The sequence below is a fragment of the Helicoverpa zea genome, chromosome 1 (genome assembly GCF_022581195.2).
Source record: "Helicoverpa zea isolate HzStark_Cry1AcR chromosome 1, ilHelZeax1.1, whole genome shotgun sequence".
Taxonomy (NCBI): domain Eukaryota; kingdom Metazoa; phylum Arthropoda; class Insecta; order Lepidoptera; family Noctuidae; genus Helicoverpa; species Helicoverpa zea.
Window position 1 is genome coordinate 7802621 of NC_061452.1, and position 20376 is coordinate 7822996.

The 20376-nt window shown below is 36.2% G+C and overlaps 1 protein-coding gene across 5 annotated transcripts in view; it reads left to right on the plus strand.

Moving 5' to 3' along the window:
* The window catches only part of LOC124643240 (protein grainyhead), a 96117-nt gene that overhangs the window by 17049 nt on the left and 58692 nt on the right, over positions 1–20376 (plus strand). The window contains exon 1 of one of the 5 annotated variants that reach the window (XM_047182477.1): positions 18819–19067. The exons of the other annotated variants lie outside the window; for them this stretch is intronic. The gene's annotated coding sequence lies outside the window, so the exon portion shown is untranslated. Of the gene's footprint in view, positions 1–18818; positions 19068–20376 lie in introns of those variants that run through there. 5 annotated transcript variants of the gene reach the window in all.

Consider the following 20376-nt stretch of genomic DNA (forward strand, 5'->3'; position numbering starts at 1 on the left):
TACAAAAGCAATAAATTCAAATATTTGCTTTATAGACTTAAATCTTACCTTGAACTTTGTAAATGCAAATTCTAATTGAAAGGCGGGCAGACAAAATTAAATTAATATTATTAAGGCAATTTTTAAATTAATATACTAAAACATTTTAAGTTTTTCAAAAGCTACATACTATCGGGTATCATTGTATAATTCTTTTTGAGCAAACACAGAACGAGAAATAAATACACGACGAAATACTTTTGCAAATGAGTTTGGTAAATCATGAAAGAAAAGCGCTCACCGTTACGGCCGTACTTGGTCAAAAGTTGTAATGAGTGCCACAAATGGTATCGGTCCGAGGCACGTCCATGGCTTGCACACGCTAATGTTCCTCATTAAATACTGGAACATCAATTTGTATCTGCACCACGTAGAAGAATACCGAAGCCATCCATTTTTATTGCGCTGTACCAGGGAGACATTCGCAGACGTCCATTTAAAAGAATATCGTCTCTTATCTGATGTTATTCATATAAACGTATTTTATGCAAATTTATATTATTCTTGATTAATGATTAACTCCACGACTTCTGCAAATTATCAAGAGTTCAAGGGCGTTAGCAACATGAATTTGATTCGTGGAGGATTTTTAAAACAAATGTGCAAAATGTGGAGATTGACTGAGTTATACCGCTGACACATAATGGGCCTAAGTATATAATTAAATTCAATGTTTGTATGTATGTTAAATGTTGCTTCTAACAAGCAACAGGTTTCGATACGATAATAAAATCGATAATTTTTCTGATGCACCCCACGAGATGCGTGTATTCCGGTTAGTTCCGTTAAGTCTTCAACTGAAGTGGAATGTCCACTTATTGCATTTAAGTTAATATAAACTGCATGTTCGAGTACAATTTGCATTTTAGTTGAGGCCTGCGAAATGTTTTCGGTAATTGTGTTTTTAAGTTTAACACTAGTTAGTTGAATGACATAGGAAATGAATACATTGTATTCTATATAAAAATGTTAGCTTCTGTTTTTATTACATTTTACAGCCAGCATCTAACCATGCATAGCAATAATTTTGAATAACTACCTTCATCATTGAGTTAACACCACGAGAGGTGTTCTTATATCCCCACAACTAGAACATTATTGATGCTAGCAAAAGCCAATAATGTCATTAATACATATTCTGAATTCGGAAAATATTAACGACTGTGCATTCAAAGCTATATTTTACACGGAGTAAAATATTAAAACGTTTGATGTTCGTAACTGACCTTTGTATTAAAAAAAGATTGTTGGTAGCTAAGGTACCTATAACAGACTCTGTTTTCAAAAATTTGACATGACGTTTCGTTCAAACTTTTTACGTCGTTTTCTGACCTTGAAACCTACACGTAAACATAATTATTTAATTATGGTAGGTAAATGTTTAAAAAACCTTTTTTAATCGCGTAATTGTTTCTGTGGTAAACTGAAGATATTATTTATTCAACGGCAAAAAATTTAGTTACCATTTCGGATATGGAAACGGTTTTAAAGAATACACCCATTGTTATTATTTTGATTGGCTAAGTTGCTTAGCTCAGTTATATATTTTTATCTTGAACAAATAGTACCTTTGTGGATACAGTCATATTCACCTCATTCATCACCTACTTACTACCTACTTAATAAATGTAGTTGTTCAACACTTTTAAATGAATTTTGTGGCCTAAGATCATTAGAAAACGTTTGTCCATTGTAAATATAGGTACAAAAATATTTCTTATTTTTATGATATTTCTTAAACACTATTAAAATCAAATGTTTTATTTCTCTCCCTAAAAAATAACACAAATAACATTTCAATAGTCAGGGTAGGTTAACAAATGAAGGCATGTTTGCATGCATGATTTAAACTCTTTAATTATTTTTGTAACTTATAATAGCTGTCTTAATATTTATTGGCATGTTTAGAAATATACAAATAAAATGAGATGTAATTTTGATATCCTGTGAGAATTGAAGCTCGACGGAGCGCAATGGCAGTAGCTGATGGAGATTACAGTCTCAGTAGTCGCCACGAATGACGTCCTGCGTCATTTAACTACACCCTTTTAAGCTGAACTCACTGGAAGTAAGCAGATAAAATTTATTTTAAACTTCAAACATAGATATGTAAAGCCAACAGGTTTTATATTTATACCTGATCCAAGCAATCTGCAGCGTTAGATACGTAATGGATTTGATTAAATAGGAGGTTAATGACGTCTTCACCTTGCCTACACTCGATGCCATATTTTATGTCGAAAATTCATCTGCCAATAGAATATTTAGTAACAAGCACATAATATCTATTTATCTTTACTTAAGTGATTGATGATTTTGTGTTGATAAACCGTCGTTGATTCTGATAAAGGGAGGAAATGCAAGTACCATATAATTTAACCTTGTTTTTGCGCTACATGTACGTTCCTAATTTATTACCTTTTTAAGATCAATCAATTCTTATTTTAGTACCTGAGATTTACTGCAAGAATAAATAAATAATCAACCAACCATTGAATTGCAAAGTTTCCAAATATTTTTTTTTAGTCATCGAAGTGTTTATGAGTATATAGGCTGCGGAAAGGGCAACGCGATAACAAATAATGGTTGGAGAACTTGATAATCTTTTATTTAATATGAAGCTTGTCTTATAAATAAGTGGGTAATCAGTTTATATTATATTATACTGATAGTTGATGGCTGGAACAAAAAAACGTAACCGTTAATGTGTGCGTTGGATCATGAAAACTAGATGACTTTGCGCCGCTCGCTGTAACTGTCGTACTAAGTTTCTCTTCTACTTAAATGGTTTAAAAAAGCACAATGTTAATTAACAACGAAGTTCTCTATTTAGGAAGCTCTATAAATCACTTTACATGCGCAATAGTCTGCAGGAAGTTATATGATTAAAGCTCGAACGTTAGTGTCAATGAACCAGAAAATGATTCAGCGAAATACTATCATATATGTTAAAGGATTAACACATACTCATGTTGCGGTTCAAAAAATTATATAAAACTTTTCTGTAATTAATTTAAGACAAGCTAAACATAGCACACATATTCTTCAATTCTATTTAGCGAAGCAACAAGGAAAACTTTTAATCCAAGCTTTCCTCGTTAGGCAGGAAGTTTTGACTCATGTGCTATATTTTAAATAGCTTGTCGTTTCTGAGGAATTTAAAACACTTCCTCTTTACCCAAATAATGCATATGCATTCAGTATGCTGAGTAAAGTTCAGTATTTAGGTAAAATAAATTCATGATTGTGGAAAATCAACTTTTATCTCAAAACATGACAAAACAAGCGATCCTTTCCTTTGTCATGTTTTTAATTACTTAATTAATATTTTATATTATATGTAATATTATAAATAATTAATACTTTATGTCACACAGATAAAAGCTACTTCCTATAGATAAAACAAGCTATTTGAAATGATTTATCTTATTCTTTTAGCCTTAGTCCAAGCTTAGAGGTTGAGATTTGATCTAAGAATTACCATAATAGGAGTACGTATATTGATTGAATGCGTTTTTATCTGATCGATCGCAAGAAGCGTATATATGTACGCGACGTCTTTATAAGGATAATGGATTCTAGCAAAATCTTGTCATTTCCTTAGCATAATGAACAATATTAAGAGGCCCGCTAAGTGTAATTGGGGCTTGAGCAGCAAAGTGCTCGGTTTATGCGGCCGCATAATTACGTATAATAGGCGACTTTTGCAACGCACGAGCATTCAGAATGTTTAACTCCCCTGAGACAGAAGTTTTGAAACTCTGGTAATTATAAGTTATAAGGTGAATATTGTGCTATTAACTTAAATGTTGTCTTTGTATTTAGTGTTCCATAAAAAAAAAACATTGATCGATTAACAAGAATAAAAATAAAATAAATTAAATAAAGGCAACCCAAAAAAAAAAAAAGTTTTAATAACAAAGCTTAACAAAGAAGAGAAGATGTTATATAGGGACGTTAACGTGTCCAAAAATTGAAATACCTATCGATTTATCGAACTACATTGGTGCAATAAAGTAAAACAGCTTTGTTACTAAAAACAATATTTACGTTAAGTTTTTTTGTTTTATAGGCAGTGATGTCAATCAGTCGTCTATTCGGTTAAATGCTTTTGTATGTTTTAGTTCTGAACCTCCTATCGCATTGGCAACTTTAGTTATCGATAATCAGAAAATGTAAATAAGCATGTAGTTTTAAAATCATAGACTAGAGTTATTTCTGTTATGCATTACCTTTAAAGGAAATAATTATAGCGTAATGCTATCTCAATACCAGACAAGCTCCGTTGACGCGGAATTTATTCGACACTTGAATGGTATAATTATCACTCTTCGCTGTATAGAGATAATTTAAAGATGTTAACTACCTACCAACAATACTTTACGACTATTTCAAGAGTACCCGATGATTTAATATTGGATTTATTCCAACATATTATTTTGTAGATTAAACTTGTGAAATCTCATTCGATGTGTTCGTCATAAATTTTAAAAGATGTCTCATTGCTTTGCTGTCTCATAATATGCAACAAAAATGTAATGCTACTAGTGTTTGTAAAAAGCTTAAAGCCAGTATTTGTGCATGCTGTAGGTAGATACGCTATTGACTGATTGCCAGATTGGCAAAAAGCGTAGCTCCATCAAGAATGAAGACACCGGTTCCGATGGGCTGAGCTCTCGCGATAATTAATTTTGTCGCCTTTTTCGGATCATTGTTTTTGCTCGCATATTGTATCGAGGCCAGTACTAATCGGGATACAATTACGGAGAACTGCGTCAGTATTTCATACATTTCGTTAAGTTCCAGTAACATAAATCGAACTATGCGTCTCTAGAATTAATCGTGGATACATATGTACATGTATTCCTCGAAATAAACAGAGCGGCTGAGTAACATCGTCCTCCCTATTACGGATACAAGATGTACTGTGAGCAGAAAAAAACTGAATATCGATGTGTTTTAAACTGAGAATCGATTGCAGGTATAGTGTGGAGTTGTAGCTCTAGGTAATATTGTAAAATAACGATATGTTCGTCCAGCCGCTAATGGATATCACTGTACCAATGAATTGATACTCTCATTTGAGTTGCAAGAATGTATACCTACTGTTTTAATATTTCTGTTACTTTATCTACTTTATTTGAAAAAAAACCTCAGTTTATCCGTGGCTTTATGATTATCAAAATATGTGAGTTACTTGAGAAACATTCGATCAAAAGTATGAGTGCAAATCGTTGACTCAAAATGTTGAATGAGGCCGCGTACAACCAAAAGGTTTAACGAGATGGTGCAGTCGGTTGGTGCATTCGTTTTTGTACCTACAGATAGCATTTTATTTAAAACAATAGTGGACGTGGTCAGCATATTTACAGCAGCGATCGCGACAGACTTGTCTTATTCCGCCAATCAATGGCCGCCTTAACAATCCTTGTGGGTTTTATTTTATATACCTACTAAGACGATATAAACTCCAGCATAATTTAGTACCTAGGCATTTACCCAATGAGCGGTGAAACTGAGCCGCTGATTGATTGATATATTCATTAGGTAAAAAGCAAACGCATTTTTCTCATTAGGGCGCAGCCCTTTTTATGTGGTTGTTTGAGTACAGACACGTTAGTTAGATGCGCAGGTACTTTAAGGCACCTATGCTATTTCTAGAGGTTAGTTACTGTTTCTCATTAGAATATAGAAGATGAGTTTATTTTAAATGTCACATTATTTTCATGTTAATTTTCACACAAATAATTCAAAGGAAAATTGTCAGAAGTATTTCTTTTAAATAACAGTTATTTACCTAATCATTAATAAAAACATTTATAAATAATACAAAAAAAATTGGGTGTGTTCATCTACTCTATAGAGATACGAGTGATAAAAAGTGAAAGTTTCGCCCAAGTCGTCATAGATGTCTCTGGCGTACAGTAAATAGATATAGTTCTCTTAGTTGTTGGTAGATGGCGCTACTTGTCGTGTTTTAAGTATCGATGTGAGAAATACGACTATGAATGTTTTTACTAAAAGTAAACAGATTAGATTGTAATTCTTCAGTTTGAAAGTTTCATAAGATAATTTCATGTCATAAAATAAATACACTTTATTAGTGTTTGTTAACCTTCCTAAATTAATATCGTCAATGGTTATATTTAATGAATAATGCGTTATTTATTTATGAGCTAAACGGAATTGAGCATCTAAATCTAAATGTATGATAAGTCTGTGTCCTCCGAGATCGGTGTCTTCCTGTATTTTAATGATCAAAGCTTAATTAATTGATTTAGCAGTGTTGCACCCAAAATATTTAATCAAATAAATAATCCCTGTCAAACTATAGGTAGCTTATTTGTATTAAATATACTTTTAATAATTTGCAATAATTGTTTTTATTCTGTTAATTAAAATCTTTAGATTTCTATAATATGTATTCACTTTAAGTAGCCTTTTGCTTAATTCGCTCGTAGGTAATGGCTGGAGATATTATTAGAATATTAAATTGTACCGGAAACTCTATAATTGGTGTCTATTATAAGTTTATAAACGAGTACCTACGATACGTTATCGTAATGGTCAGTAGGTACAACACCTAGCCGACACCTGAGCCAGGCGCAAATTGAAAATGCACAAAGGTGTCTGTCTAAGCCGTGTGCTTTACGTTTCTTAGCAGTTATCATATCCATCGCGTTATTAACCTTAATCTTTCCAATTTATGGTCATTCAGTACACACTACCATAAACGTTTTATTGACAGTCGTTATTTGAACCCGTGGCTAAGACGGTTTTATAGCGATTCGCTGTTCGTATTTTATTAACGCCACTGTGACGCAGCCCTCGGTACGTGCATGCATATTCAATACGCTCCAAATGTGTCTCGCGCTCTGCAAAAATGTTCACGAAACACTTGAAACCAATTAAATTACATAACACTGGAGCTTAATTTATGCGCGGTTAAAATTGCAATCCTTACTGACGTAAGTTACAATAAAAAGGCCAGTACCCACATGGTTCTGTAAGTTTCAAAAGTAAAATATGATAACAGACTTTTTTGACAACATCAAACAAACAAAAGACAATATTCTGAATCGGTAACGACTCAATACAATGAATCTTATTGCCACAGATTTGTTGATATACCTTTGGAAGCAATTTTTGAGCGAATCCAAAGTGAACGCTGTAAAAAGAGGTAATGTGGTTGTTTTAGTGTCTTTTGTAATATTGCCGATATTTTAAGTTCCAAAGGAGGATGTCGTGTTTCGAGCGTTGTTTTTAATATATACATAGTTATGTCCTTATATGGTTAAAGTATTTCCTTATCGTGTTAAGAGAATGTCCATTACCTATATACATACGTACGTACGTGTACACAGTGGACGTAATAAATGGATGGCATGGCTATGTACTTCGTATGAATCCCACAGGCAGTGGTCAAGGCAGAGGACGCAGCAGTAATAATACATCGGCGAGATCGCCAGTACAGTCACGTTTCCATTGTTCGTGGGCGGCAGATAAAAAGTTCACAGAGAACTAATAATTAGTTTCAGGATCGAGAGTGAGCTCGCGAAACAAGAAGCTTAATTAGCACTCATAAAATAACTCGCAAGGGCAGACTCAATAATAAAGTGTGGTTTTCCTAACCACCGGTAACCAATGTATACGTACTGGATGAACAACCTGTACCTATACTGTATTGGTACTAGGGCATGCAATACCGGTTAACCGGTTTCGTTTTTACCGGTAAATCGCCCATTTTTGCGAGTTTTAAATTACCGGTAAAAATAATATGAAACCGGTTTTTACCGGTTTTTACGTTTTTCTGATAAAATATAGCAATTGTTCATTTAACGTCAAATCTTGTTATGTAGCCTGAATATAATGTAATGTTGCATACATTACGTATTGTAAGAGTGTTAAAGTTGCTGTTTTTTAGAAAAGTAACTTAACTATCTCTAGGTTAGATACAAATCTTCTTCCTCATCTTAATTTATAAAATCTAAACAAATTGTATTCATTCGGTTATTCTGTTTTTTTTCCTCATAGCTGTCAGCTCATACTAGGTACAAATGTAGCTAATGCTTATTTTACCTACTCTATGACCTTACTGAGCAAGGGCTTTTACTTCACCACCATGCGGACAGCTCTGAGGACACGGTGTAGCACACAGTCCAGGTGTGCACTGCCTGGGAAGGGTACCGCCGTTTTGTCGTCGAGGCAATAGGCAGCGGCGACCTTTCGCGTCCTTCCCTGGTTCAAGCCATGGTCCGGAGCTAGAGGGAATGGGAAGCCGTCGCCCCTTCTGCGAAGCAGTCATGCTCGAGAAGGAGACGGCGGAGCAACTGCGAGTAGCACCTCTCATCCCAGCCGCTGTAGTGGACCAGGAAGACACCACGGGCGCCAAGGGTCGAGAGACGACTCCCGGCCACCGTAGGCGTCGGTCTGTGGGCGGTGAGTTCGGGTGGCTCATCGTTCCACCGTCTGCATAGACAACAGACCCGTGTCAGCGGCGCGCGTTGTTCCACAGGATCCTCAGGGAGATGTCAGCAAACCCAGTGGGGCCCAGCAGAGCCAAGGCCTGCCGGGGCCGCGGGATTGTTCGAAAGAGTTACCGCTACCCTGGTCCATAAAACACTTACTAAAAAACATGGGTTTTAGACAGAAAGAGTCTGTCATTTGATGATTTACCATAAAAAAGGGCTTTCCCTTCAATGAAAAATATATTTTTTACGGTAATTCTTAGCGTTTATCCCGTCTTGTCACGGGGTCGGCTTTCCGTATCTTCCTTCTACCACTTTGCTCTATCCTCCTGAATAGACATCTTCCTCTTCGAGTTCGCAGATTTTCATGTCATTCATCACGACACACAACCACCACGGTTTCGGCCTGCCTTTGCGCCTTTGACCGGGTATATTGAGATTGAGTATCACATTCACACTGCCGATGTCCTCAGGTGTCACTCCTTTTTACATGTCCGTACCATCGCAGCCGTTTCTCTTGCATTTTGTCGGCGACATCGCGTACGGATGGTACTGACATGTTTTTTGTTACGGCCCACGACACAAAAAACGTTTACCACCTTATACTTTGCATATTTATTTAGTTTTTGCTTTAAGACTACCCAATCTTATTGTTATAAAATCACATTTTAAAAAAATTACAAAAATTACCGTTTTACCGGTTTACCGGTAAAAATATTTTTATTACCGAATTTTTACCGGTAATTTTTGTTTTACCGAAATTGCATGCCCTAATTGGTACATAATGTAGAACTACTATAAACAAGGTTTTTTTCCAGTTTTCCTTTGGGAATCCCTAATGAAAATTACGTGTTCAAAATTTATTTTTATTATTTTTTAAGTGATAAGTACCTGTAGTAGGAATTCTAGGGTTTAATACATACATTCTAAAATACTATGTACAAATGAAGAGTACCCCAGGAGTAGTTCTCATAAACCAGGGTAGCCTGTATTCTAAGAGACAGAAAATGTTAACTCGAATTACATACCGATACCTTTGATATAATATCTATGATGCAAAGTTAATAAATTAAACCTTACTTTATTATTACTACTTAACCCTAGTAATTTTGAAGTTGGGCACATTCGTTTTCAATCAATTATACCTACATAGTATAATTCGAGATGAATTATTCAAATGTCTTCAATATTACTTTTACTCACTGTTTGTTTATTGCGTATCACTCACGTTGTGATATTTTATTGTAAACTCATTGTTTAGTTAAGTTAAATATGTAAACACCAGGCAGGGTATTTAAAACAATGTGTGTTCAAGAGTACTCGAAAGAGGCATTTACTTGTAGGCATGTCAGTTGATGGCTATCAGTCCTACACACGACTTTGGTTCCAATTGTATGACATTGTGGGAGGTGCCATTTGTAATGTCGAGCAAAGTGCAAGCGCGGGCGCATGTCTCGTATTAAGCAGATCGCTGTAGTGATAGGTCACAACGAGCACGCGACTGTCTCTCTATGGCGCTAGGCTCGAGCACCGTTCCGCCCTTCGCGCTAATTTACTCCGAGCATAAATCTCTGAAGATCGAGTGCGGCGTGTTGTCGCCATTCGTCACCGTCGGTCCTAGTCGCCGACTGAAAAACGAACGTGATTCAGTTATTACAAAGCGCTAAACGAACCACTTAGACGGCTCATTAAGTAAATTTATTCCGTTGGATAGTGATTCGATACGATTGCAAGTTTGGCGTCGGACGATGTTTGATTAATGCGGGTCGTACCGATGATGGCTTTTCGAGTAAACGAACATAAGTTGTTCAGTCTATATCTAGCGTAGCTATGTTACTCTTATCAGGTTCTCGAGTGATTATATGCAAATTATTTTATGTGTAATAGAAATCTTAAGATTCGATGTTCGGCGCACGTTTGAGTCGGCCCGGAATAATTGCGTGACTAAATTCCGAGACGTAGGTTCTGTATCAGCTCGCAATTCATTCATGTCGACGCGGCACTGTAATTAATGAGACAATATATTAGAAACGAATTCGTTTTGGATCGATAACTAATGTTAAAATATATCTCGAAGTTTTCTAAAGACTGTATGCAATGAGTGAATTAAACGACACCATAAGTTATTACAGACAACTTTTGAGAACAATTTGAATAATGGAGGTGAGCGCGATGCAGCTAGGTCTAAATGTTTATACTTGGCTAAGAGCTCGTTCACCTGAGAGTCTCCATCAAGTTTGAGTTTTAATTGGATTTATTGATGCATATAAAACTTTATTCGTCATCTCTTTGACAGTTATGTTATTTATTTGTTTGATGTCTAGTCAATTTCGATAATCTGTTAATTTACACGAATTGGACTTGATACCCATCAACTCTTAAAAATGATCAAATTATAAAAACTAATTTTATGGCAACATTTGCCATTAGCTGGGCTACCTTTTTTATAATTTGTTAAATGAATAATATAACTTCTATAAAATGTTCCACGATTAACTTTCCATGAGCTTTTACACAACAGTTTTACTGTATTTGTTTAATCGTTGTGTTAATTTCGATGGCAACGCCATAGATTGTATTTTACAGTGAGCAGTAAGTACCTATTGCGGAGGTTTCCGTGCGTCGCGGTGTCCATGATAAGCGGCTTGACCGCGCGGCGCCGGGTCGCTATAAATATTGCTCTGTTGAGTCCCGTTTAAATTCTCTATTGATTGGACATGCGCTTCATTAACACTTAGGTACCAATAACTTTCAAATATGTTTGTCTCGTTCTAGACTTTAGATCTTGTCTCCTTGGTTTGGTCTGTTAAAAGACTAATTGTATTAATTTAGTGTAGTAAAGCAATATCAATGCATGCTGTATAACATGCTTAATACTCAAATTACTCCCAGAAGTTTTATCACTCTCTCACGATCGGACTATTCTAACGGCTATCACATTTTTTAATTAGCTTCCAAAATAGAGCCCTCATAAATTTTATAGCAACATAGAGGTGTAACGTAGCGTCGGAGCCTGGCCGCTGCGCCCGCGCTGCCGCCGGCGTTCATTTGGGTATCACAGTTTTACGATAGCATTTATGATTGATTAATCAGTGATACCAAAGTTGATCGCTTCCGCACTTATTCTTCTGATTGCAAAACATTTGATTTCTTCTATACCTATGAGTGACTGTAATTTGTCTTCTATGAGCTTAATGTTGAAATGGCTGCCCGAGGATATTGACGTAAAATTAAAACTGTCGTCTAATCAGATTGCAATGCACTGTATCGATATGATAATGTCTAGTCAACGATATCATACATTTAGGGGCGCGAAGGCGGGAGCTGTGTGTTGATAGATACTCGTTATTTCGAATAAGGCCAAGCGCTATTGTTCTGCTATTGTGTCTCATAAACGGCAAATCGAGTTTTCGTTACGTAAGATTAATGGCTCGTATTTACATTATATTTGTTAGACGAAATTGACTTATAATTCAACTTTGTTCTACTTTTGAATCATTTACATTCAGTAGGTAACTGGTCTGATTCATATAGATTGTATGAGCTTACTTTGCTAGTCTAGCTTTCGTAATGCAACTGTCATACGTGGAGGCAAGTCATAAATAATTGAGTTCGAACATAGCTTCCGAGATAAGTATCTGGTCCATAGAGTATAGGTACGTGTAGTATTAATACTCGTGCTCTGCGTCAGCTTTCGAATGACTGACGGCTGCCAAAGAATATGCGCGAAAGAGATAACGAAGTCTGCTCGAGCCATCTGCGTTCGCTTACCTATAGCATTCCATTGAATGAAATTCAGTAGTCGAGTTAGTAGTAACGACCAATACACCATGGCTGTGTATAAAATATTCGCGGAATGAAATGATAACAATGTAGTCTGTAGCTAAGCAGCACGCTAACGGCACCTATCACTATCGCAGGATTTTTATAGTTAACGATAAACACTAAAAAGTTGTAAAAACGGCAGGTCTCGTCAGTATAATATAATGTCCTCGTTTTCTAAGAAAACTTAGATGTTTGATAAGCAGTAAATGTTAGGCATCATAAGATGTACCCTCCACAATTTTCTTTGACCCTGTGTATGGTATCTTCTGAGGACAAAAATTATACAGTAGAGAATACGTTGATATCAGTCGAGCATCTGACCGTATAATATTGCAATAGCCATTACGGACACACCGTAGCATCTTCAAAGTGCCTCGTAAACGCGCTACACGGCTACTAGAAATGTAATTTAGCGGTACTGAGAAAGAAACGATGGCTATCTTCAGATGAATGAAGCAGTGTTAGTGCACCGTCACACTTTTTTACTGGTTAAGGTGTTCTGGAAACTTATCTCTCAATCACTTGCCGTAACTGTACGTTATAAACTTATTTTTCAGATCTGCCCGCCTTGTTGTCGCTCCATAAAACTTTCGCAACTTGTAACACATACGACGCATGCGCAATGCTCACTGCGCATGCCACTACTAGCTGTATATATGTATAACTATATCAATTTATTATTACTACCTCGTTGTTCGTTATGTGACACGATCGTAAACTTATTTACTTCTTGCCTTTTCGTCTACAGATGTGCGTCTGATAAAAGCTCGACACTGATGGCAAAAAGTTATTTTTTTTTCTACTTTGTTTTTATGAAATTATGAGCTGTTTTTGCAATGCAACTGTTCTTCGATACCTATATTGGTATTGTTACTTCCTTAATGCTGAAATTACTATATCAAACCACTGTGTATATCGATCCTTTAGTGCCTATATGTGTGGGTACAATAATGCGGCGCAAGTGTCCAAAAAATACAATAATAAACGTGAAACAAATGCTCGAAGCACAAACAACGAGCAACGTGACAAAAACTGGCGATACTTTAATTTTATTTTAATTGGTTCAGGCGAGAGTGACATTCGAGGCTGTCAGATTTAAGTCGTGTTCAAGGTGATAGTCTCTCTCGCGTCGAACTAAAATGGCGACCGAGCTGGCATTTAAATGCCATGCATTTTTAAATTCATTCGACGTACGCAATTAACAATTCGACTTCGATTACTTTGTCATAAACGTGCGCGTGTTTATCGACGTCGCCCGTTAGGAAGCTGTTTAAGAATTCATGACACTATTTGTGTGGAAATTAACTTTATGATTCCCGTGAATATCGAAAGCATTACTAACAAAGTTTACGAGAATGATATTAGTCTTTTACATTCTTTGCGCATAGCAAAGCCTGCATAACTAGTGTACTTACGTACAACGACGGGCAAGTCCAATAAAATAGGATCGATATAACATTTATGTAGAGTTGAGTACTCGCCTACAAATAACTTTGCTTTGCACTTTATTAATCTTGGTGCATATTATATGCTGTGAACCCGCGTTAATTATGATTATTACGTGTGATTTAGAGTTTGTACAAGTGTCTTTAAACGCAGTCTAATATTGTTATGCATTTTGAAATACAAACGTGTTGAACAAATACTTCACAGATTAAGTCACGAAATCGTATTTTATCCAAGCTATACATGTTTGTTCGCTTTTGGTATCAATAGTCAGTTAAGTGGCAATTAATGATATTGTTCGTATGCACATCGACCGTGTACTATTTGATAATAATCGCATAATGTGGGTTGTTCACTTCTAGTACGCGTGACGTGGACGTCTATGTACCTATTCCAACTGAGAATCTGACTTTGCATAGTGCAAATTAAAATAAACGTAGGTCGTATAAAAATTTAGATATTTTTGTATTCTGGTAATACCAACAACTATAGACAAAATGTTTTATGTATGTATTATAAATACATAGTAGGCATATTACGACTTAAACCTAAGTAAGACGATAAGGATCGTAATTAAACACAAGGCTTAATTTCATATTAGAAATAAAACTTTAGCCGAAATTATAAATTAGATTGGTTTACCTAATAGTCTTCACATCCTTACAAAGAACTTAACACCGTGATATCATAACTTTAGTCTGGGGAGGATGCACTTGCAGCGATCGTTTTCTTTTTATGCATTAATATTCCTGTTGGAATTAAAATGATATCTCCTCCTAACATAAATTCTTATTAGTTAGTATTTTATGGTAAAACCTCAACAACACTCGCAGTTAGTGCATTCAAACGATGCTGCAACAATTATGCTAAGTCAATCATCTGTGTCTGAGTCACTACAGAGTTTCCTTTTATGGTAGAAGCAATTTATTTAGTATTTAACAAATTCGAATGGCGCCGAACAGGTAACATTAATAGTACTAACATATTACATGGACATAGTCATATATTAGTGAGCCCTTACTCGCGGTTATAAGTAGACAGTCGCCGCAATGTAACACCGAGGGAGGATGGCCGACACATCCCGTCCGCGCCGACAATCAATTATCCACAATCCATAATCACGAACAATTAATTTTTTCTCGACGCAGTTAATAGGGCTGCGCTTTCGTCGGTTATTTTCTCGATAAGGGTCAAATTGATCCGCCCGCGGCCTATGTGAACAAAACAAGCAATTTACGGCACTCGATACATTACGGTTTTTATTATTATTGTACACTGTTGCTTATCTTGTTACAGCAGGTTCCTCGCGGTAATAACAGTGCGAGCCTCACACTGTCCGCTTACATTAGTATACTTAGCGCCTCATCTGCTGAGAGTTAGTCTTGCTGTTCTATTGATATCCAACCTAAGCATTTTCTCGCACAATTACACTATGAATACAGCTTAACAATACACAAACCGTGACCGCTTGACCCGCTTGTAGTATTTCTCGGGAACATAGATGCGAGATCGTCACGTGTGCACAAAGGGGGTCTTTTTTGATAAATCGTTGAAAAGAAACAAAGGGCGCATAAATTTATCGTCGGCTGGTGGCTTATCATGATCACGTCGACTTTCTCCGAGTGTCGATAGAGCGCGCGGTGTGTGCAGCATCACACACTCGGCGCGCCTGCAGAAAGTACGTTGATCACAGGGTACCTCACCATCAAGCCGTGTAACTGCCAGGTGCTTGAACTTGTACCTTTAGTCTCAGCCTCTAATAAATCAACGTATCTACACATCGATAGTCGTATTGTAAAACTTGACTCCTATAGCTGGATTGATATCATTGATGCCAATCATTTTATTTGATGGAGAAATTATTATAGTAACTAACTTACAATTTTATCAATTAGAATCAAACTTAGATCATATAAAACATTTGCTTTGGTACTACCAATGCATCTCGATTGAATTGAGTAAAGACATATTTTTGTTATTGTTATTATACTAAAACAGAGAAGGATAAATTAGCCCAGTAAAAGTAGTTACTTATAATACTAAATTTTCGTTTTCTCTTTTCTACTTTTATATGGAGTTTTTCGTTTTTTAAATTAAATAATAATATTGTGTAATTTTACACCATATGTCTACCTGCGCATTAGACGATGAATAGTGACCGTTTTAACAATTTATAGGGGTGACGCATTCGTCTGTCTCTAGTCTTTCAAAAGACAAAATCTATTCAAAGCATAAAGGGTTGTTTTTTACCGGGGAGACAATGCGTAAACAAAATATTCGATGACCACCGATGACCGGTACTTGTGAATGACCAGTGTGGGAAGCAACGTTTATTTCTCTGTGAAAGCTTGACCCTTCCTTTGTGTCACTTATTATAGATGAAGTTTCACAGTGCAAAAGCAAAGGGTCACTTTGAAAGAAAGAATATTCGTTACTTACCTACTGTGATTATTTATTTTTTGCACAGCTTAAAACGGTTAAGTGAATTAATAAGAGATAAAAAAATCCACATCCGAACTTCCCATGCATGTATTTTTCCACCTATAATTACGTGAACTCGGCATGGACTCCTCGAGATATTTTCGTGCGCACGACGTGAAGGGCTTGCACAAGAACTGTTCAGGCGTTTCGGAGAACAGCAATGTGATAAATCGGACCCTCCAATTATTATTGCATTCGGTACGCGAAAGTACTCTCCATACTTATGGCGATTATTGACCAAATCGGTGGTTGTTCTCGTTACGCCAATCACATACTTGATATGTATGGAGCGGTCATATGACTAATTGCAATATAACAGGTACATATTATTAATGACCTAGTGCAAAGTTACAAAAACGAAGCGATATAATGTTAAGTTTAATGGTCTGCAAATTGTATCACCATTATACTTACACATTTCAACTACGGGTTGCCACAGCAATAAGAACCTACTTAATACAAATATGTACTAAGCTAACACATGTCTGTTTTCATTTAAATATGAACTTAAACTATATCCTAATTCAATTCGTATAAATGGTAAATTAATACTGCTTAGAAAAAAGTTTCGATTTCGATTACCTATCCAAACAAGAGTCGGCTACAATAGTCTGCTTAGATAAATAATCTATTAAGAGTCATATTAGACGTGCCATTAGCGATCTGCTTGGCTAGTTAGTGTTATTTGGCTACTTAAAAAGCGAACATGACACATTATCTGTGGCTATCCATCTCTTGGAGAGCGCTCCTCCGAGCGAGTGGGCGCGCCGCCTGACCGCCGCGCGTACGTACTCATAAATATAAGGCATAATTTTGTAATTATGTAAAACGGTAAAAAAACCAAGTCTAAATCGTTCGCTATGTGTAACGCAATATAAATTAATGGCCGTTATAATAAAATTCGGAGACGGCAAATGTTTGAAGCATTTTCTGTTCCAATCAATTAATGTAAGTGTTCTACTTTTATCATTTAATTAAAATTAGAGGATAGATATTGAACTCGTTAGACGTAATTATTGCTTGTGATAGCACTCTTGTAGTTTCATGTTGTTCACTCATCAACCTAAATTAGTCACTAAGTATGCAGTGATATTAAATTTTACCTCATGAGATAAGATCACTCATTAATCATATTTCATAATATGAAATAATAAAACATGATCCAGTTTAAATATATTTTATAAATATCATTACATTAAATGTTATTTGACTACAATCTCTTAGTTAAATAAATGAACCATAAAATCCGAGGTTTTGCATTAAATCGCGAAAAATGGTATGCGCGAGTAAAGCCGGAAGGAGACATTCCAAACTATCAAGGACTTGTTTTGTAAGCGGCGGACGATAAGTATAGATCTGTTATTGTTTTGTAATGATAACGTAGACTTCGTACTTGAGCTGAGCTGTGTATATGTGCGAGTGTTTGTTCCCCGGTGCGGTGGCTCGGTGGCGCTACGGGATAATTAAAGTAACGCGTGGCGGCGACTTCCGCGTCGAGACCCTCTCGGCTTCACTCAAATTTGACTTCTAATTACTCGACCACTGCCGACATTTTATGTTTCCTTAGGCCATAACTTTAATTAATTCTAACATCGTCTGCGCTTTTCTCACGCTGTATTATCGTAATTAAATTGTAGTCTTAAGTTCCTTCTGTTCAATTATTTCCACGGAGTATGGAAATGTGATTTGGTAGGTGATTCTCAAGAGATAACTAATTGATATTAATTTTTTTAACTTCATATTTTTATTTTTTAGTATTTAGCTACAGTATGTCATAGTGAGTGGATCTTGCATCATACAGGAATGTTTATTTACCCGAGGCTACGAGTTGCTACGTAAACATGCCCAATTTGGCGACTACGGGCTACGTTATTTTGTAGTAGTAAAATTATGTCTTAAAAAATTCAAGGATTTAACTAAATATTCCTTGCTGACAGTTCTCTAAAACAATGTGTCGGAATCAAAAAAACTTTTTACAATGTAATTATTTCTTAATTGTCATTATAAAACGAGCAATTAATATTAGAGTCGACTACGGCTACGATTTAACGTGTATTGATTGAAATTCCTGGTATTTTTGGACTTCCTTAATGTATTTACCTATTAAGTCCATAAAAAAGAAAGCTCTCGTGTCACTTAAATGAGTTACGATTTTATTATCGAGTGTCGTTTAACTGATCGACCTCGATAGTGTAGGTATCAGTCAAGCGTGGCTCGTTGAACTCTAATGTATGGACGTTTGTCTTGACCACTTGGCCACGAGATAATCATGATTTTGATTGGGGGAATATAGTTTTATTTTCATGGAAAAAATTCTCAGATACTCGTACGTTGACTGAAGTCTCATACATCGTAGAAATTTTTTTCGTTAACGGTTTCGGCGCCTAAGACATTACAAATAAAGTAGAATACAAAAGCTCCTGTTCAAACAATCGGCAACCCTTTATCAGTGAACAAAGAGGAAGAGCTGCGATGTCACCCTTCTCCGAGCGGGTCGAGTGAGCGCTCGGCGGCGTGTGGGGCGAGCGGCCGGCGACGCTGCAGTATCGAGCGGCGCCGCACCCGGACCGCACCGCCGCCGACCGCGCACTGAACCACCGACCACTGTCCGCGACAACCTGTTCCTAATTCGAACCCCATCCGACGCACTGTGGGGTGGACCGGACACTCCATTGTGCACAAGTGACCCCTATTGGACGAGCGTCACTACTGACCGGTACCTGACCGCGTCATGCAAAACGCCCTCGGACGTTGATGCGGGGTTGCCCAGCTGCCCCCCTGCCGACCAGTTCTCGACTTGTTCCGCAGGTATTTTGGATTATTGTCGTGACCTGTTCATCTTGACCAGTGTCCAATGTATTGAATCATTATGATAACATCGTGGGGCGTAACGTAACGATTTGCGATATCAATTGTAAATAATCGCTACTTATTTGAATCTTAATAACCCGCTATCTGCTCCTGAATGTGTAACGTGTAATTGTTGCTTGTTTTGTAGCATCTGTTTGTACTACAAATTAAATTACAATTATTTAGTATCCGTCTTAAGTCATATCAATGTAATTTGGCTTAAGATAATATGTGTTTACAATAGTTAAATATAAGTTCTCATACACTTGCTTACTCTCATGGTTAAATAGTGCTTTACTTCTAGTTCTTTCTATACTTAGTTGTTGAACAAAATTGATAATTGTTCAAAAGTTTTATTGTCCAAAACTTTGATAATTTGCTTTGAAAAATTTGATAGATTTTGAGAAGGTTGTCTACTACCGAACAGTCATCTCATTTAGAGGGTAGTTTAACTGAGCTATTAACTTACATGAGATATTGTTCGATAATTTATGTGTACATATGAATACTCTTGCAAATATTTTGGTTTATTCTACAGGTAGGTAATAAATATGATTAAATTCTATTTTTTCTTACAATTTAAACTTTATATTTTTTATGTATCTTCCGGCACACAGAAGCCATTTAGGTATTTTATTTTTTACAGTTTTCCTTAACAATAATCCTTGATCTTTGTGACCAAAATAAGACTACATTGCAGAATCACATAACTTTATGATTGACAATTAGAGAAAATATTATGATAACAATTACTATTATTGTGATATGACACAAAATGCATCAAATTACAATATATAATGCATACCTCAATTATACCTGATTTTATGACACATTTTGGGTAAATTAACATGACGACTATACATAGACATATAATCATGCAAATATATAGCGAACTTGGATTCGCATTTCCTGTATTATTTGTGACGTATAAAATTTTTGGTGATTTTTTAATTTAGCTGAACAACTCTATATGATTAGCGTGATTGCCGCATTTTGGAAGCAGCAAAAACGCGCATCCATTTAGTAGTGACGCATAATTCGAAATATATTCTGATTCTCGGTTATAGCAGATAATTAGGTGGTAATATGACGGCAAGACTTCCGCGTCGCGGCGCACCCCCCCGCCCCTCGCCCCGCGCCCCGCGCTCAGCGCTCGTCAACAGATTTATAGCGAGTTTGACCGTGAGACCTCAAGCGTGGCCGTTTTTTGCCTAATGCGTTATTTATTAAAATTTGATTATAAAACAACCGAAGTTAATGTTATAAG